Source organism: Thamnophis sirtalis, unplaced genomic scaffold, assembly GCF_051295495.1.
Source record: "Thamnophis sirtalis isolate CommonGarterSnake01/CBP01778 unplaced genomic scaffold, rThaSir2_p1.2 scaffold_4, whole genome shotgun sequence".
NCBI classification, from domain to species: Eukaryota; Metazoa; Chordata; class Lepidosauria; order Squamata; family Natricidae; genus Thamnophis; species Thamnophis sirtalis.
The window spans coordinates 73,585,582-73,603,411 of record NW_028261384.1 but is presented as its reverse complement, the minus strand read 5'-3'; the positions used below and the strand labels follow the sequence as shown (position 1 = coordinate 73,603,411).

General features: G+C 38.3%; 1 protein-coding gene across 1 annotated transcript in view; it reads left to right on the top strand.

Annotated features, from left to right (window-relative positions):
* Nucleotides 1–553: 553 nt before the first annotated feature.
* GLI3 (GLI family zinc finger 3) overlaps nt 554–17,830 on the top strand; it is a 414,787-nt gene continuing 397,510 nt past the window's right edge. The window contains exon 1 of the mRNA XM_087713119.1: nt 554–830. The gene's annotated coding sequence lies outside the window, so the exon portion shown is untranslated. The remainder of the gene's footprint in view (nt 831–17,830) is intronic.

Here is a 17,830-nt window from a genome sequence, read left to right as displayed (position 1 = left end):
TGCTTCCCCCTCTCCACGTGGAGACGCGCGCAAAAAAGTTGAGCGAGCTGAGTAAGGAGCGCCTTGCCGCCATTTCTCGTTCTCCTTCGCAAAATCACGACGGTGGCAGTAGTGAGGGCAGTAAGCAGGACAGTCCGGCAATATCTGTAAAAGTTGGGTGGGAGGAGGAAGAAGCGTCGATCAGGGAAGCAACGGAACCAACAACTTTTCGACCACGTGAGTAGCGCGCTGAATGTTTTCTGCGAGATAAAAAAAAAGGGGGGGGGGTAAAAGGACAAAATCGTTTATCGGGGTCCAGCCGCGCCAAAAATATTTTTATTTTGGGCAAGATAGGGTCGTAAAATGGGAGCTTGATTTAGGAAAGAGCTGGCAAGATTTCTTCTTCTCAGCCCCCTTGCTTCCCCAGTTTGCTGTTGAGTCGAATTAAAGAAATGTCACTCAGAGCTAGTGAGTCAGAAGGGATCAGATTACAGGATCCCTGGAACTGATGTAAAATCTTGGAGAAAAGAGGATTCGCCGTACACAGATACAACAAGAGGGCGAGCGAGTGCACGCTCTCTGTAAGAAAGGCAGAAATATAAAACAAGCTACTCCCTCCTGCCCCCCTCCTTTGCTCCCTCCTCCTTTTCATTCTCCCTCCAAAACAGAAGCAAAATGCTCTCTTTCATCCTTGGGGATCAGTGTTGTTAAGAGTTAGCCGCGGCGGAGGAAGCGCTCACATGGTGTGAAGCAAGAGACGAGCAGCAGTGAGGGCCCGATCTTTTCCTATGGGAAGTTTGGGTCGCCTCTTGACCTCAGCAGAAGCAGCGGCGGCGGCGGCAGAGCTGCAGGTACGTCGTCTAGAGGTCTCTCACTCTGTGGAAAGTTCTTTGTTTAACTTGCAGCAACACCAGATCTTCAGAAAAGAAGCCAGAAAAGATTTTGTTTTTTTGTAGAAGAGAGAGAGGGAGACTCGCCTTTCTCATTCCATACTTCATCTCTTCATTTGTTTTTACTTCAGTCTACAGGATGGGAGGCCAGGAGGTTGAAGAATTAAGGATTTCAAGTGGCTTGCGGGTTGTTGGAAGGGGGAGTCTAAGATTGCGATTCGATTCACACTGACTTGGGAGTGGGTCCCCTGCCATAAAAGTTGATGTTCTGTCCTATGTGAGTAACTTTGGATAAACGGGGACAAACCGTGCTATAGAAGGCAAAACCCAGGCATATTTACTCTCTTCTGTCTTGACTTGCAAAATCTGTTTCATTCCAGTGCAAAGGATTTGGAGGCTTAACTTCCCACAGTTCTGTTGAATTGCACATTTTGTAGGCTTGCCGCAGCTGCTTGGGCTTTTCTAAGGGGGGGAGAGGAAAAGACGGGAAATAGCATTTATTTTTTTGCCAGCAGTTTCTGTGGTGGCTGGAAGTTTGCCACATCTGGAAGGTTGAAAGCAAGTGATCGGATGTGGTATTGTACACAACCTCCAGCTATTATTTGTAGTGCTAGGAAGATGCCCTTTCAATTTGCCCCATTTTTGACTTGGAATGTTTTATTTGAAAAAGTTTAAGAAAGAGAGCCGTCTAAGGGAATAGGAGAGTACTAAAAGTTCTACCTTCAATGTTGTCATTTCTGAGCTTGGTGAGTTAAGCTTTTGTGGGTAGAAATCCACTTTAATCAGATGCTAAAATTTCCATTGTATACTATTCAAATGCAGACAGAAAGCATGGATTTCAGTACTTACTTTCTCTGAATTTTTGGTTCTGTCTTTCAAACTTATTCTATTAGTAAGGGAAGCTACAGACTGGACAGCTAAATGAATTGTACTCTAAAGATTTTAATGAAAAGAGCAGGGTAAATAGTTACAATCAAAATAATGAGGATTAGATAGGTATCAAAAGAATATTAAAAAGTCCAGGAAGATGAGTTCTTAAGCTTCTTTTACCATTCAACTTTGGGTTGTTCATAAGAGAAATAGTAGGGTATTGTCTTGCAAGCACCACGTGGGGAGAAAAAAAGGTAACTAACTCTACCCCCCCCCCCCAATTATTTAAATCTTTTAGTGTATTGTGTTGATCCCATACCTTGAATCTGGTTTTTGTGGTCTTCAGTTACTTTATTTGTACAGATATTTATATGAAACGATACTCAGTGCCAGCTGTTCCACATTTTCCAGCTGCCACTTTAGTTTGGAAGGATGGGCTGTTTGTTTCTCAACTTAACCCTTTTAAAATCTAAAATATAGATGACAGTACATTTGGAGAAACTAATGTTAAACAACTCATTGTTAAACTAGTTAAGTATATATGATGAGTTGTCTTCCTCTTATTGGCATTAAAGTTTATTATTTTAAAGACTTCAGTTTTGATGCTAGAGATTGCAATTTTAATTTCATTTGAATGGGTCACAGAAAAATTTAGCACATTCCAAACCTTTTGAAATACTTGATTCATTAAATTGCCATCTGGTTTTAAGAGGAATGATTTTATTGCCTCTTTTTGTGTTCACATCATGCTAAAGTACTAACAAGAACCCATTTGGATATTCATAACACAAAGGAATGATTATACTTATTTATAAAGAAGATAAAATTAAAAAAAGAATGAATTATATCCCTGAGTCTGAAATCAGCTAAGTAGCCTTAGCAGTTTGGAGTATTTTATATGATTATAGTTTTAATTTAGAAAGGTGTCTTGATGATTGATACTTATAATTGTTTTCTTTAGGCTCTTTATAAAATTTTTATTGAATTTGATATTAATTGCAAATCTTAAACACTATATTGGAGAATAAAATATTACAATGTTTAAAAATAAATAATTTAATTACTCTATGAAATATTGCCTCAATGCTTGATAGAGTCACAGCTCCCTGTAAAAATTAACCACCGATAGCTCTAGCAATGTAAAATGTATAAACGTTTTCAAAAATGTATTTATGAAATACTACTCGCAACACATTGATTGATAACTTTTAAATAAATTATTTTTCAGCCTAATGTAAAACAAATTTTAGGTAGGATTGATTTGATTATAGAAATTTTTATTTTTTAAAAAAAGTTCTATTCTTGCATGATATTTATTTACTTGGGAGAAAAAAATCCTATTGAGATGAATGAAAATTATTACCAGCCAAGAAAAAATATAGAGAGAATTAACTTCTTAAGAAATGTTTACCAAGGAAAAAAAAATCAAATCATTAGGTTAAGTTTTATTGTAAAGTTTCTAAGTTTATGACTAGAATCAGACTGGGATTCCAGTGTATATGACTTTGAACAGAAAAACCTATCAAATAAAAAAAAACTATTTCAACTGGTGTCATTTTTGTTGTATACACAACTAAAGTCTGCATGTATATATTTAACTTGTTGAAAATGGTTTATAGTATTTTTATGCATTTTCTGTTATTTTCTTAAGAAATGTTACTTGTCTATCAAGCCTGCTTGTAAAGAAGCAGCATTTTTCCTGTGCAAGTTACTCATTCTCAGCTTTTGTTGTAAATAGAACAATCAGAGCATTTGCTTCAAACTCTGAAGTTAACATTTTATTGAAAATCATTTGACTTTCTTCTGTAATACTGTTTTTTTAATTGATAAAGTAGATTATATTTTCTTTTACTTATATACTGATAGTATTTTTATAGTACATCACAATTGTTATATGTAAAAAAGCCCTCTGATTTGCTGTTACTGATAATTATTTCCATGTCTGCATTTTCAAAAATGTTTTCCAATTTACTCTTTGAACAAAGCATCTGCTAGAAATGATAAATTTTGATGAGGAGAGGACCAACAAATTATGAAAGGAAATAGTTGAATAGCTGTTGCATGTATTCCGTAGTGAGGAGACAGTAAGGTATTAAGTTAGTGGTAGACTGGAAGCAAGAGTAAATCAATGGGTCATGAAATCCTTAGGAAGATCTTAGTAATGGAATGCTAATGATTTTAGACTATAGTAGATTATCTCAAAAATCAGTTTCCTGTACTATATGCAATTGTAGTAAATCCTCTTGAGTTGAAGCAATACTTCGATGAAGTCTTATTATCATTGGGCCATATTGTGTAGTTTATTTGATTTCTTTTGAAGATACCAATACATACTTAGCCTGATTGACTTGCAAAGAGGAATTAAGATGTTACAATAACTCGGGCTTTTACAAGAAATAACACTGCTGTAAATAACTTCAAACATCTGTTTAATTAAAATATTTCTAAATGTATGCCCCCACTTTTCTTCTTTATACTTTCTGTTCTGTTTATATTTGTAACAAACTGGATTTGTTAAAAGAAAAATAGAGGAGGATGGAATAAACAAACAAAAAATGGGACACTGAAAAACTTTTTTAAAAGTTCTGTCTGTGTTTTCCTCATCTTTCCTTTTATTTGATAGGTCTGTGCAATAGAGCTGTAGACTGGCAAGGACTTTAAATGAAATTTTACACTTTGATGATTTTTTTTCAACTTTGATATATTGACAGCAAAAGGAGCTGCAAAGCTTTTATATAACTTGAGTAGTAATGCCAAGCAGCAGTCAAATGTCTCTCAGCATTTGTGTTTAACTGCAGAAGAAAAACATGTCCATGGGCAGTTGAGGTTCTTATCAACTCCCTAATCCCAGATCCCAGCAAACCTTGAGGGCATGCCTCAGATCTTGCTGAAATCATTGTAGACTCTCCCACAGTTTGCAGATTAAATATGCTATGTGTTGCTGGCTCCAACAGCAGTTTTATGAGCTTACTAAGCTTCCTGTTTTAAGATCACTTTTTTTCTGAAGTTTTTAAGAACTGCTATAAGGAAATCTTGTCTGGACTGAGTGGCTCTTTTAATTTAGATGGGATATATGTCTGTAAAAATAGACACAATTGTTATTTTTAAATTAGAAGAGTATTGACACTGAAAGAACAGCTGCAACAAAAAAGTTTTGTTAAAGGAAGATTGTGTCCTCAGCTTTGATAGGATGGAGCTACAGAGCATTGTGAAGTTTTACATAGAGCTAGATTAGATAATGGTGATTGAAAATGAAACTTCAGTTCCAATTTCAGCAGGTAAGCAAAATCAATATATTATTTTTCAATGATTCTGAAAACCATGCTGTTTTACTACCTTGTCAAAATGACCTTGCCATTACTACAAGCCAAATAAAATAATTTTTCAAATAATTTAAAATCAATATTTTTGCAATAAGTAAGGAAAACAGTTTTCTCAATCTTTTTATTTTTTAAATGCTTGCTTCTTAATAGCTTATGAACAGTTTAATTTCTAAGGTTAAATCTTTAAAATTATATTTATGTATGTAACATAACACTGGTTTATTAAAAGAATGAAAATTGTTCAACAACGTGCCAAGTTATTCCCCAGTGAAGTTGAGTCAATTTTATGCTTAAAGGTTATGGAGTAAATTAAACAGTGAAAGCCCATTTGTCAAAATACTGCAGGGTTTCTCTTAGTTTTTAGCCCCCAAATTCATTGTCTTCTTGGACCAGTCATTAGTCATCATATATTAGTGATGCCTTCAGGCACTGCTGCCTAGTATTGGATCTTCATACCATTGTAGCTCTAAAAGTGTATTTTACCGACTTATAAATTACTGCACTACTTCCCTTATCAGGTTTTGAGGTAAGTTCTCTCTCTGCTTTTTTTCAAAGTCTTCTTTCTATAGAGTTTTGGTGAAGTATCTCTTTCTCTCTCCCCCCCCCTCTCTTGAGAGAGAGAGAGGGAGAGGGAGGAGGAGGAGAAGAAGAAAAAGGAGTTGAGTACTTTTTAACGGCTTTGTTGGATTCATTCTGTAGGTTTGTTATGGTATGAACAATATACAATCGTACTAATAAGATAGATTATGCTGCTCCCCTCTACCCCATAGAGATTCATGAATACTTCAGATGTTTAGCATTTATGTACTTAGAATTAAGTTTTAAAATAATATTACTGTTTACCTCTTGGATTTAAATCTGCTGTTATTTCTGTGTGGATTTACTTCAGTGTAAGTCTGAGTTTTTTTGGAACTTGCTGATAGATATGTTTAAGACTGCAGTTGTCTTTGCAGTTGCCTGGAAAGTAAGTCTTATTGAAATCTGTATGGCTTAATTCAAAATGAGTTGATTTAATCTGCAATCCTTTACATGAATTTACTTAGTAATTAACTTGGCTGCATGGTTTGGGATAGTTTGGCAGCATGTTATGCAATTTTTAAGAGTCTCGGAAAATCTTTTATTCTTAAATGAGAAAAAAGAAATTTGTAAAATTATTGTACAATTTGAATTTGAAAAAAATCTTGTTTTGTCCTTCTCTCTACTCTAGCATTGGATTAGAGAGGGAAAATTAAATCTCTAAAATGATTTGATACCTGTGATTTACAACAAAATATAAAGCTTGAAGTTTAAAAACTGGAAGCATATATTTCTACAATTGAAATTCTTAGTCTAAGTTGTCATGTTCTTTAGCAGAAAAGTTAAAAACATTTGGCTTTGCTTAGAAAATGAAACCATGTCCCATTCTTAATCAAAATACATTAAGTTGGCAAGGCAGAATTCCACAAATTGCGTGGAACAGGTTAAAACCAATGTGCTTTTCCAAAACTTCTTTGCTTAACAAATCCTTTTTTAGAAAGGTGTATGTAGAAATCTGCATTTATATATACCATGGGGAGACTAGTCTGAAGATAACATTGCAGTACATATCAAATCCTGTGTCTGCACTGAATTTTAATCTTCAATGAATTATTTTTCATACCAGAAATACATTTAAATTTCAGTATAATAGGACCAATGCTATAAAGCATTATGTCACACACATACACAAAATCTCATGAAAAATTCCTTGTGGCAGAGTGAAAATATGTCTGTGACTATTTATGGCTTATTTGGTGGGAAAATAAATAAAAGCAGAGTAGGAACCGAATTATTGCTAGCATTTGTAGTTTATTTGTTGTATTACTGAAATGAGAGCGATAACGAGAACATGCTGGACCTATTAGATACTATTTCATCTTTTCAGCCCCCAAATCTGGGGAATTATATCCATCTCCATTGATAGTTATATTAGAAGTTTTAAGACTTGCTATGGGCACAGTGATGCTGACTGTTCCCTTCTAGAGTTTATTATTACACTTTTCAATAACCATAATTATAAAAACTCTGTTACAGCCAGAACATACCATTGATCATAAAGAGACCTGCATTTCTGGCACATTTTTGTTTCATAAGGGGAAATTGAGATTTGGCAGGTGAGGATTTAGATGGCAAAAAGTTTCTGAAATAATTATAATGCTATAAATTTTATAAATTAAAAATTAGATACTTTATCAGAAATGGGACTATTCCTTCCTCTATTTTGGTTGGCACAGGAGTTCATTGGTGATTGTTTTGCACATTCCTTTAGTTCAGTGTAATTTAAAAAGAAATTGGAATAGAAGTAGGATTTGGAAGAGGGCCAAATGATGTGTTATTCCCATTAAGCATGAAATTGATAAGACTGATCTTCCTGCTCAATATTCACTAGTAATTTTATGGGACCTGACACTTCTTCAGACTTTAAAATTATATCCATACTTCCTAATCATAAGCAGACATGCAGGCTACTAAGTCCCTACTGATTTCAATAAAACATACAATTAATTGTAATTTTTCAGACATTTTGAAATCATACTTTTAAAGGCTTTCTATTGTTTAAGATTTTCTGTGTTTAAAAAACTTGAACACCCTCCCCCCCCTTCTCACTGTGAGGATAAAATGTTAGTTTATTGAAAGGTATATCTGTGTTTAACAAGAAGACTGATTAAAGCTGAGGGGAAAAGGAAATATTTATAGATGTGAGATTAGTTAGTTAATGGTAGTTAATGTTAACCTAAATCAGCTTTAGATGAATGGAAGACCAAATACCTAGAATATGTTAATCATCATTCTTAAAAAAAACCTCTGCCTTTTTTAGCTTATCTGAAATGGTTGATTAATGAAAGCTTTAAAACAAATTAATAAGAACCTGCTTTTAAAAAAAATGCTTTAGCTAAAAATGTCCTAATGATATAATTCATACTTTAATAGTATTCCATTAAAAATACATATTTTCTTTTTATGATCCTATAATCCCTAATTGAAATAGAATCAGGTTGAAACACTTCTTTACTAGTTTGACATATCACCTTTGAACATTGTTAAGTACAGCAACATTTTTCTTTGGAAAAAAACAAAATCAAAACATAATGTGATTTGCCTATGGTGGTCTGATTTTATGGTAAACCCTGTATGTTCATTTATTAATCCTAACGTGTAAAAGGTCTATAAGTCTAAAACCTCTGTCAGTAACTACAAATCTTATTTAGTGTAGAGTTTTGAAATAATAGGGCAGTGTTCATACTAAATATTCAGTTTCAGTAATGTAAAAAGAGAGTACATCTGTTTTTACAGTGGGCTATAATATCAGATAAGACTTAAGCAGTTTTAGACAGGAAAAGTCTTTTAACTTATTTACTATTATTTTCATAACAGTTATTTGAATATTAGTTCAAATCATATTTTTAAAAAAATGTGAGGTGGGAGGGTTAATTCTTTTATCATTCTTTATTTAATAATTTATTTGCTTATCAATCCTAAATCATGGATTGATGATTGCACACGAGCACAATCTGTGCAGTTCAGCCAGTTATGAAGTGGCAGGCTCCCCACTGGTCAAATCTTTATTGAAATCTTCTTCCTTCCTTCCTTCCTTCCTTCCTTCCTTCCTTCCTTCCTTCCTTCCTTCCTTCCTTCCCTCCCTCCCTCCCTCCCTCCCTCCCTCCCTCCCTCTATTTCTAATCGCTGTATATATAATACATTATATTTTATAGATTGTATAAAATCAGCAAATAACAAATTGCTAGGCGATATATAAACCATTTCAGAAGTGATGTCCTATTTATTAAGCAGCTGCTGGAGCAGCATTTTACCCAAGATCCAGATAGTTTCAATCCCAACTGTTTTCTGGAAGACATTGGATCAAGTGGTACTATGAGCCCAGGTCTATTATTTTGGTTGTTTAGATTGACTACAGCATGGTTTTAATATATTTAATTTATTGGGGTATGCTGTATCCTAAGTCACATGGCAGTTAAGTAACCATGTGGATTGAATTGAAATACAATTTCTTCAGTATTGGCTTACTGGCTTACTTAATGCCTTTGGCTATTTAAGAAATAGAATGAGACTAGATGATAGGCTTTCCAGCAAACCTGCCACTGCCTCATACATTGCCTTTTTATATGAGCGCTGCTTTTTTGTAACACACACACACACACACACACACAAACACACACACACACACACACACACGGACAATTTTAGCCAAAGCTAAACCTTTAGCTTTTTTGTAACTATGATCTGGTAGTCATTGATGGTTCTGCTTTTTAAAATTTGTTCATTTCCTCAAATAAATTAAAGATGTTTTTTATGAAGAAATATTTCTTTCTTCATGCCAGTCATTTTCATTCATGTCCCTGAATTCTAATATAGGTACATTGGATCACTAGAAGTTCAAGTGGCGTGATACTTAATTTAGTGTGAATTATAAATTGATAACATATTATATTTAATACACCCCAAAATTCAGATAATGTAAGGCTAGCTCACAGTCTGTTTAGTCTACTGCTTGTGCAGTTGTCATTGGGATTTTAGACATTAATCATTGTGTGCAAAATGGAAAAATTGAAAGTTCTGTTTAAGGAAAGCTCAAAAAAGGAGGGTCAGCAGAATACAGGATGTAGCAGGTAAACTTGCCAAGGGGTTATACTTCAGCTTGTCCTTCGTTCATTTATTCATTTATTTTAGCTACATATGAAATCTACCTATGTAGAAGATAAATAGGAATGGTATTTATAATTTTTTGTTTTTCTTTGGATTTCTATAACTACTCTTACATTGTTAAAAATAAAATTTAATTGTAAATAAATTATGTTAATGTTTTACTGTTTATTTTGCTAATAATCATATACAATTTATGTTTAAATATTTTAGTTGTCTATTTTCATCAATTTTTCTCCAATTGCTCTTATTGCATATATAATGTATATATTTGAATAACTCAACCATTTTGTGAGCTTCATTATTAGGACTAAATAACCAGTTTTGTAGTATGCATGATGTACAATGACAATAAAGGCTGCCATTATTGTTATTATATCTATATAGTATTGTGAAAGAAACAAAAAAGGTCTCATTGCTATACTGTTTTTTGCTGATAACTTTTTAATATTTAAGTATTTATTTAACCTTTATTTAAGTTTTTCTCCTATAATTCCTACTTGCTTGTATTTATAATTTAATGGCACATAATGTAAATCTGATCTGTATTTGATTCAGTGAAAGATCTAGGAATTTAACATTAATTCTAATTAATGTGATCTTCAAAATCTTAGGAATTTCAAAGATTCCTTTGAATTCTTATTTTCTCTCTTACTGAATTAGTTTGTGAAATTTACTAAAAGATTTACTTTTCTAAAATTGTAAACAATTTAAAACAGACAAAAACATTAATGAAAAGGACTCAATATATATTTTTTCATGAAAACAAAACTATGTTCCTAATATCTGAGCAGTAAGAAGCAGTAAGAAGTAAAAAGTTCTGAAGATTTTTAGGACTTGATAAAATTTAAAAGTGATGTGTTAGAATGCCTTCTGTTTTGGCGGTATAGATTCCCAACTATGGATCAGTGCTATAGTTACAGTTACTTTAAATGCACAACTAAAACTACAGGTTCAGGAGTGGTCCATAGTGTTTTATGATCTCAGGATTATTTTCTAGGTAAATAATCATTTTTCATAGAACTGAGTTTTGGGGGGATAAAAATATTTTTAATAGTGGTTTTAACTGGGGTAGAATAATAACAGATATTGCAAACTAAAAAGAAAAATCTAGAAAAAGAGAGCTGCAAAGAAGTAAAAAAGAAAGGAAAAATAGAAAAAGAAAATAAATAAAAACCTAGAAAGTGACTTCCTATCCTCATGACAAGTAAAAACAGTTTCACTATCTCCTCAACAAAAGAGAATATATGGAGCTCAGGATTGAACTATGAAATCCTTGATACCCTTTTATATTGATTGTTTGTTTGCCGGTGTTTCATTACTTGACTATGTAACATAAAATCTTCAGCAATAGAAGGGAATGGGGTTTGTTCTCTGTTTACATATAGTATTTGGTCTTATGGTGGGAGTGTTTTTTCCTTCACAATTTCTTAATTAGGCTGCTATTTACTGCTTTATTATTTGTCTTAGGTGATAGTTCCGTGATTATAGTATCGTTTACTGTGTGATTATTGTCTATTGTTAATCCCTGCTTATCAGGGTGTTCATTGCTGGCAAGAAGTGGTCTGGACTTTTTATTTCCTGTTGAGCTTTTATATTATCACTTTAGAATGATGTGTAAATATTGTTTATCTGTATGTGCCTGCTGATGGCTGATTTGTCTGATTGCCAAGCTCAAATGAATTCACTAGCATTTTTGAATTTTAGTTTGGTTTAGAATGCTCAGTTTCCCCATTTAAAATGTAGTCTTGATGGTAGTTGTCAGCATTTTTATATGTTCTGGGATGATATTTGTTTCATTTGCTCCTTGAGGTTATTTATGTGTGCTGGCATTTATTTAATCTGTTGAGTATCAAGATTACATTCTCAAGACAAGCTGGAAAAAAGAAAACAAAACTCTAAACCAAATTACTCAAGCTAAATCCTAGAAGCAAAGAGATACCTGAACCTGAACGGCTTATCAACATTATCCACAGCAGAACAGAATATCTTACAGAAAGGCCTCAACTACAACTTAGATGTTGATTGTCAATTAGAATTCAGAATAAAATTCTGAAAACAGCATTTAAAACTACAGAGACTCAAGAAAACATAAGGTAGACACTAATACCACAAATCAGAATACCACAAAAATTGCTTAATGTAGAAGAGAGAGCAACCCTTGAAAAACTAATAGAATTCTTTATTGGCCAAGTGTAATTGGACACACAAGGAATTTGTCTTTGGTGCATATGCTCTCAGTGTACATAAAAAGACAAGATACATTCGTCAAGAATCATAAGGTACAGTATTTGTAAAGAACCAAAGTGTCATCATCTCTCCAGCAGCAAAGGCCAAACTATAATTATCATGGGCAAATACAATACATACAAAAAACCAAAGAATTATTAGAACAAATAAAATCTACATCCCAGCAAACACCAACAATATAGAGACTACAGAACCAGATCAAATGAGCTCTTAATAATCTAACCAAAAAAAGAAAACCCAGACAATGATACAATAAACAACCTCATCAAGGAACCACCAAAGATAAAGAATAATATCATCAACACTGAAAGAGCAAGCTATTATATACAAACCAAGAACAAACCCAACTTTCTAGCAATGAAGATCTTATCTAGTTGTATAATAAAATGCCTGCAAGCTAACAACCCAAACACCAAGGACTCCTCCTCATATCTTCACCCACTTTTAGTTAACAGATATAAAACACTTAATAATTAAGTATTGTCTATAGTTAAGAGTTGAATTATTAAATAAACAACATTTTCTAATCTAGGGGTTAGTAAAAAGTTCAAACATAGCCTGAAAATAAGCATATTTGTTAAAGTATAAGAAGTATAAAGCTCATTATTTCATATCTCAACATTTAAGTGTAAAGTTAAGTGAAAACAAATCCAATACACAATGCTCCCCCCCCCCTGTCTAGATCCCAGTATATTTCCCATTCCATTACAACACATCCCATTTTAAACCTGGTAAAATAAGTCATTCCTTTATGTTCCTTTGTTTTATAGAAACAATTTCCTCAAAATTTTAACAAGTGTCTTATAAATCCAGCAGGTGTCCTACTTCTACTTTCTAGGTTTACTTCTTTGCCTGGCAAAGGGCCTAATAAACTTTCACTGTTCTACTTTCCACTGTGGTCATTGGATCAGTGGGCTGAAAAGTCAGGCTTTCTTGTAGCCATAGTTGTGATATGTGATATTTAAAATTAGGAATTTTATTTAAAATTTTAAATGAAATTGGAATAAAATGCAGTCTAAAATGAAATTGGAATAGAATGATTTAAGATATAGTTAAAATATGATAAAATTATATTTCATTGTCACTCCTGCATTCGACCCCAGTCAGTCCCACATGTGCAGATCTCAACTGAACCATTTTGCTTAAGTACTGTGCTGTGTTAAATGTTATTTTCAAATTCTGGCTGTACTTAAGATAGGTTGTTTTGATATGGGGGTTCTAATGAGTCATTCGTTTGGTATATAGACCGAGAAACCAACCTCTCATCCTCTTGCACAGGCAACAATCAAATAGGATCGTTCTACCTCTGCTGCTTCACAAATGCAGAGACATTCATTGTAGGGTATAGTGTTGCTCACATAAATATCTCCCTTAGATGTTTTGGCAGTTGTAACTTCAAATAGCTGTCTATTTGAAAAGTATGTTTGTATTTGCTCAGCCATTTCAAGTTACCCACCTTACTAAGGATAGTTATGTCATTTTGTGTTTCTATATTCTTAATTATTTGGCCAGCTCTTTTTATAAATCGTTCTTCTGTTATGCAAGAGACAGGAAGGCCACAGCTTCTGACAAAATTTGTTAGTTTGGTGATTCAGGAATTCTCCTAGGTGCTGCTTGGAGTGTCCAAGCACGGGTTAACTTCAGCTTGCTGCCCAAGGACTCAGTTTAACATTTTTTGTAGCTCTGCCTCTTGCTCCCCTCAGATACTAAGTTTTTAAAAAACTCAGTTGCCCTACAGGAGGCTTTTTGGGGAGATCCAGTCCTTGTGCAGCAGGCTGGTCCCTCTATTTAGTATAGTGTAGCTCCTAGATTTTTATTTCAGTGTTGTTAGTTAGCTCAGATTTCTGTTCCTCTTTTATTTTTTTCCTCTGTTCCTGACTCTGTTTGCAATCAGCTGTTCAGTGTGAGGCAAGCTTCCTGGAGCGAGGCTGCTTTCTCGCTTGTCGAGACTGCAAATTTACCGGGGGGGGGGCTTGTTAGCGGCTGCTGATGATCCCAGGGGACGAACAGGTAACTAGGGTCCCCAGTGCTAGGCTCCTCAGGCTTCCCCCGGTGTTGTTCCAGGTGTGCGCGTGTTGCGGTCGCCATTTTGGATTCAAATTTGGCACACTTTCTCTCTGGGCCTCTGGCCATTGCCACACAGCCTGCCTCCATAGTGGATCGCTGCGTAGAGCATTTAACATCGGGCCTTGCTTTGGGTTGCCAGGCAGGCTCCCCTCTCCCCTGGATTATTTCCACGTGGCTGCAGGGGCTTTTTGGCCACTATCAGGCCATTCTCCCTTGCTTAATGGCGCAGATCTGCAGGCATCCGGCCTTCCTCAGCAGGTGCCATATTGTCCCAGCTCCACTTGCCTGGAAGTCTAAGATCATCCACTGGCCTAACTCCTGCAGGACTCCAGTTCACTAATCACCACCGGAGAGCCTCCTTCTGGCCATATCTACAGCCATCACTGACCTCCTGAGCCAGACAATGGAACAGCAGGTGGAACAACAAGCTGGGCCCACCACTTCAAAACACAGCAGGCCCAACCCTGCTGCCAAAGGTGATGAGGTGGGGTGCCCAACTAAGGGAAAGCACCCCAGAGTCAGTAAGGCCTCTAAGGCAGAGAGGCCTTACTGACTCTGGCATTGGCTGGGTAAGGCTGAAAGACACCAGAAGGCACTTGAGAAGCAGTTTCAAAAGGCCCAGTCAGCTCAGCAGCTACAGCAGGCAGGCCCCACACCTAGGGATGTAGAGGCAGGGTCTTCCCTTCCCACTCCCCAGCGAGAGGCTTCCCCCTCCTTGCCTGCTGAGGAGGATTTTGGATTTTCTCCCAACCCTTCTAGGGCCTCTATGGGGTCCCCCTGCCACTCTCTGGCTGAGGATTCCCTTGATCAAGGAGACTCCCTTGCTGGGGAGGAATCCTTGGCTCCCTCTGAAGTTGGGGGTAGTCCTATCTCAGGCTCGGGAGCCTCAATTGTCCAAATCCACGCAGGATGTGGTGGCACATCCAATCTCCTAGGGTATTTCAGATGGCATCCAGCAGTTGGCCTCTAAATTGCCTCTTGCCACTGCTATTGCCACTACTAATCCCATTGCCACAACTAATCCCAGCAAGAGTCGTGCCACTCTGCCTCAGGAGCCTCCGGCTAGGGAGGTCTCCCCAGCCCCTACTGGGATCAGTGAGGTATCCGACAGGGAGGAGGCAGAACAAGATGCTCTGGACCTCTCAGAGGACGAAAATACTGCACCCAAAACACCTGGCCCCCTCAGGCTTCTTCAAGCCCTCCATGTTCAGGGCTATTCTTACCAAGGCTAGGGCGGTTGCCCCCCAGATGGGTCTGCCAGTCCCAACGGAAAAGATTCCTCCAGCTCAGGGTACCAAAGAGGCCATTGGGCCCCAGGATCCGGGTGCGGGTCTGTTTAAGGAGGCTTCCCCTCCTCTGAATCCTGTCCCAGCTCCACAGCTGTTTCTAGACATCATCCAGCGTCAATGGACCCAACCAGGCTCCATGGCCAATCCCAGTGGGACAAATAATAAACTTTACTCTATGGAAGGCCCACTGGAGGAACTGCTAAAGCTTATCCAGGTGGATGACCCCATTGTCTCTCTCACATCTAATTCTGTCCTTCCAGCTGACCTGCTGGAGAGCTTAAAGGCAGAGGATAAGAGGGCAGAGTCAGTCTCCCACAACTCACCTGGCCATGGCATGGGCCATGAGGGCTTCCTCATCTTCTTCATACTTTAGTGGAGTGGCCCTTTTCTGGCTCCATAAGCTGTTGGCCGGCCTCCCTGCGGGGGATACCAGGGCAAGACAGGACGTTAACAAAATAATAGCAGCTGTAGAATACTCAGCCGATGCCTCACTTACTGCCACTAAATTCTCCTCTAGAGCCCTTGCCTCCAATGTAACTTCATGCCGCCTGCTATGGTTCCGCCACTGGCAGGCAGTCGTGAAGGCAAAGTGGAAACTTGCTTCCGCTCCCTTTAAAGGGGGAAAATTGTTTGGGGAGGCCTTGGACCCCTTTCTAATCGAGTCCAAGGATAAGCAGAAAATCCTGCCTCCGGTCACCAAGAAGCCAGACCGTAAAGGTCAGCCCTTTTGCCGTAACTCCTTTCGGTGCTCAGACACCCTCCACCTCTTCAGGGGGGGGGGCAGTCGATCCTACGCCCAATCCCAGGATCGTTCCCAGGATAAATCTTCTTACAGGGATAAGAATAGGCAATAGGGCTACCGTAAACCATTCCTTGGGGGCTATTCCAACTGCCCCTTCTGGAAGCCAAAGTGACCATCACTGGGACCCCCCCATTGGCGGCTGCCTCCACCTTTATGGTGCCCAGTGGGAGGAGACCACAAGGGACACCTGGATTCTGAACATGGCCCATCAGAGATTGACCCTGGAATTCCTTTCCTCCAAGGACCTTTGTCTGTTGGCCCACTCTCAGATCGGCCCACAAGTTCCAGCTCATGAAGGTGGAGATATATCACTTGCTAGAGATAGCGGCTATAGAGAGGGTTCCCAGGGGCCAGGAGGGAAGGGGATTCTACTCCATCCTGTTCCTGATCCCCAAATCATCCGGGGGTAAGGGCAATATTGGACCTCAAGAAACTCAACAAGTATCTGGCGTACAAGCGCTTCAAGATGCAGTCCCTTCAGACCATCCTGGGCTGCGTCAGGCAGGACGACCTCTTGACCTCTATAGACCTGAAGGAAGCGTACCTGCATGTTCCAATCCATCCGGCGCATCACAAGTTCCTGAGGTTCCAGTTTGCCAACCAACACTTTTAGTACAGAGCCCTTCCCTTTGGCCTCTCGTTGGCCCCTCGGACCTTCACCAAGCTACTAGCCGCCATCGCTGCACATCTAAGATCTCTTTCGGTGAGACTGGAATGCTACCTGGACGACATCCTCATCCACTTGTCGTCCAGGGGAAAGGCCCAGAGGGACCATCCGAGTCCTTCAATTACACAGGTTCTTGGTCAACCTCGCCAAGAGCCTCCTGACCTTGACCTGCAGAATTAGACACTTCGGCACTGTGATTGATTCCAGGGACTGCAAGGTCTTCCTTACTCAGGAGAGAATAGACAGCATCAAGTCCCTGGTGAGAACTATCCGATCAGCAGGGTCAGCGTCGGTCGTTTCCCTCTACCAGCTGTTGGGGAAATTGGTGGTGTGCATTTCGGTGGTCCCGTGGGCACGACTGCAAACGTGAGACCTCCAGTGGTTTCTGCTGCCGCTCCAGAGGCGCAAAGCCAGCAATTCCAGAAGAGTGGTGCATCTCCCTCCAAAGGTTCTAGGCTCCCTCAGGTGGTGGCAGACGGACACCCGTCTGAGGGGCTGCTACTTCAAAGAGCTGGAGTGCTTAGTCATAATGACGGACGCCAGCCTCTTCGGTTGGGACACTCACCTCCAGACTCAGGTAGTCCAGGGCAGGTGGTCGCAGGTGGAGCTCGCCCGCAACATAAACTGGCTAGAGCTCCGGGCCGCCAGACTAGCCCTGCGTCACTTCCACCATCAGATCAAAGGCCGCAACGTGCTAATCCTAACCAACAACATTGCCACAAAGGCACACATCAACCATCAGGGCGGCACACAATCTCTGCCCATGATGTCAGAGGTGGAGGCTCTGGGCCATTGGGCAAAAATGTACCTGGCCTCCCTATGAGCAGACCACATATCGGGGGAGGACAACGTGACGGTGGACTGGTTGAGCAGAACCAGCATCCAGAGCTCGGAATGGTGTCTTCACCCAGCCTTATTCTGCCAGCTGGCACGGAGGTTCGGTCACCTGCAGTGACTCAGACATCACTCAGCTTCCCCGGTACTTCACCAGGTTCCACTGCCCGGGGCAGAGG